The sequence below is a fragment of the Cebus imitator genome, unplaced genomic scaffold, assembly GCF_001604975.1.
Source record: "Cebus imitator isolate Cc_AM_T3 unplaced genomic scaffold, Cebus_imitator-1.0 Scaffold347, whole genome shotgun sequence".
Taxonomy (NCBI): domain Eukaryota; kingdom Metazoa; phylum Chordata; class Mammalia; order Primates; family Cebidae; genus Cebus; species Cebus imitator.
The window spans coordinates 1413352-1416755 of NW_016107662.1; positions in this window are offsets into that span (position 1 = coordinate 1413352).

Below are 3404 nucleotides of genomic sequence, written 5' to 3' on the forward strand. Positions count from 1 at the left end.
GATGCTTCAGTCTCTGTTGCCTCATATTATGCCTGAATATATTAATTTTTTTCTGTACCTTCATATCAAATCAGAAAATATTAACCTTAGAGGATATTTAAATTGTTATTTATGACAAATACACAAAGATGAAGAAATTCAAAGGTGAAATTGCCTTTATTATTTATTCTCATTCTGCTTCTTTTCCTTTTCCAAAGCAGCAAAAATTATGAAGGGCTATCAACTTTAACTTCAATATTCAAGAGTTTTGACAGCTTGCATCACTTAAAGTATGTTTATTATTCAGTAAACTTGAATTCTGTAGAATAAATGCCCTTTATGAAGTGTGATTTTTGAAAGCACAAAGGGATTTCAGGATTTCAAGCAGCAAAAGCTGCTTGAATTCTGCAAACAGAGTATTTTTCCACAAAAAAAATATAGTGGAAAATAATTTTAAATATAATATTTGTTGCATTTTACCTCATTGGTCCAAGTACTGCACAGGAATTTTAAAGTTATAAAAACCTTCAAGATGTTAGGATGTAGTTAAGTGATGATTATTTTTGTAATGTAAGTTGAGACAGTTCATTTTACAAATACAATTACCTAGTTACTTTATTGAATGCAGATTCTGAGGGCTCCTGGATTCTTTCTTTTCCTTCCTTCCTTCCTTTCTTCCTTCCTTCCTTCCTTCCTTCCTTCCTCCCTCCCTCCCTCCCTCCCTCCCTCCTGCCTTCCTGCCTTCCTGCCTTTCTTCCCTTCTTTCCTTCCCTCCCTCCCTACCTCCTTTCTTTCTTTCTCTCCCTCCCTCTCTCTCTCTTTCTCTCTCTCTTTCTTTCTTTCTTCTTTCCTTAGGCTGGAGTGCAGGGGCAGGATCCCAGCTCACTGCAAAATCCACCTGGTTCAAGTGATTTTCCTGCCTCAGTCTCCCAAGTAGCTGGGACTACAGGCACGTGCCACCATGCCCAGATAATTTTTGTATTTTTAGTAGAGACAGGGTTTCACCATGTTGGCCAGGATGATCTCTGCCTCTTGACCTCGTGGTCCGCCGGCCTCGGCCTTCCAAAGTGCTGGGATTACAGGAGTGAGTCACTGTGTTCAGCCTCCTTCTGGATATTCTAGTGATAAGATGTTCATATTTCCAAGGGTTCTTATATATTTCCTTAGTTTTCTTCTTAAGTTCTATATCATAAGTCTGTGTACGTATGTGTGTTGTATATTTTCATCCTAACACCCATGAAAAATACCTATTTTTAAGAAAGAAAGCCACCTCTTCTAAAGCCAGTTTTTAATTGAAAGCAAAAGAAAAAGGCAAAATAATGGCAATTTTTCTTCAGTTGAGGTATTGTAATAGGCCTACTTTTTGTTAGCTTAACATAAAGCTATGCTCCCCAAATACATAGATTTGTATAGCCTCCCTGCTAATACATAGGGGATCTTTCGAGGTTACTTTCTTCATTGAGTTTAACTTTGACCATAACTTTGCGTTTCACTGGAATTGTGTTGCCATTTTGAACTTTTCTGTTCAACGATGTATGGCAAATGCTTATAGTTCAATATAAACAACCACAACAGAAAACGATAATTTTTGTTGGAATGAACAGTATAATTTACTTCATTTATTAAAAGAGAGACAGAAGAAACAAAAGGTTGTAGGCCAGGCACAGTGGCTTACACCTGTAACCCAGCACTTTGGGAGGTTGAGCTAGGAGGCCCACTGGAGGCCATGAATTCAAGACCAACCTGGCAAACATGGTGAGGTACCATTTCTTAAAAAAAAAAGAAAGGAAACAAAAGGTTCTTTCAAAAATCAAAGGGAATATTTGGTTTAATTTCCACATTATTGATCTATTAAAGTGGCTGAACTTTTAATGAGTTCCTTAGTAAATATTTACTATACATTTATCAATCAAACCATATTTTTTGTTTTGTTTTGTGTTTTGGAGATGAGGTTTGCTCTAGTTGCCCAGGCTGGAGTGCGATGGTGCAATCTTGGTTCACCACAACCTTCGCCTCCTGGGTTCAAGTGATTCTCCTGCCTCAGCCTCATGAATAGCTGGGATTACAGGCATATGCCTCCATTCCTGGCTAACTTTGTATTTTTAGTAGAAACGGAATTTCTCCATCTTGGCCAGGCTGCTCTTGAACCCCCGACCTCAGGTGATCTGCCCACCTCGGCCTCCCAAAGTGCTGGGATTACAGTAGTGAGCCACCATGTCCCGCCCAGTTCATATTTACATCCACATAAATATCCACTCTGGCATGCTCAGTTTGTGTTCTATGTAATAAATGCAGCTAGATCCTGAGACATCACCACATATGTAACTTCAATATCTGAACAGCTAACTATTAAGTGTTGGATTATGAAGCCTTTGGTATCAACACTGATGTGTTCTGCTTTTCTAGAGTATCTTGCATTGGAATGTATGATTAATAAAAATTCTCACCGTGGACTTTTTTCTGTTTCCACTCAGACACTGATAAAAGCATAAAATCATTCTGTGTACCAGAAAGAGCCTTACTATATTGTCTGGTTCAAATTCTTATATTTTTTCAGTTGAAATGGAAAGGACCTTCAGAGACAATTTTTGGCCTTCTTCAGAAAAATATGTATATCAAGAGTTTCCATTTAATCTCTGTAGATTTACACCTTATTTGTTTATTTATTATTATTATTATTATTTTTCTTTTAAAGACAGGGTTTCACTATGTTGGCCAGGCTGGTCTTGAGATTACAGGCGTGAGCCACCACACCCGGCCAGATTTACACCTTTTTTAACCGTTGCTGAAACAATGCAATTGCAATAATATGACACTATCAATACCTCTTATTTGTTGCTCCTGAATTGTTACCAGAAGTTGCATTTCATTTAGATAGATTACAATTATTCTAAAACACTGACAGATATGACTTAATTGAATTTTTTATAAATGTTCACAGCTTCCACCACCCATCAGTGGCTTATCACCATTCCGTCTAAGTTCTTGTTCATATTACTTCTATTGCCATTACTCTATTGAAACCACTTTTCTTAAAGTTATCAATTACCGTCTTCTTGCCCAAATCTTGATATTTCCCCTGTCTTTGTTCACGTTTACATTTGTGCTAGATTTTACACTCCTTACTACTTGCTTCTCTCTAAAAGCGTTTCCTCGCAGGCCATGCACCTGCTGCTTCTCCCTGGGGTTCAGTTGACTCACAGCCAGCACATCGCGATCCATCTTCAAAATCTCCTCTCCACTCTTGCACTGCCTGCTTCCTGGAAAACAGCAAAGCCTCAACTTTTTAGTGATGACTTCAAATATATTTCTTGGGACATTTCCACCTGAGTCTTCTGTTATTGTTTGAAGGGCAGCATAAATAAAATTGAGCTCTTTTTTCTCTTCAGCAAGCTTCTGGAATTTTTTTTTTTTTTTTTTTTTTT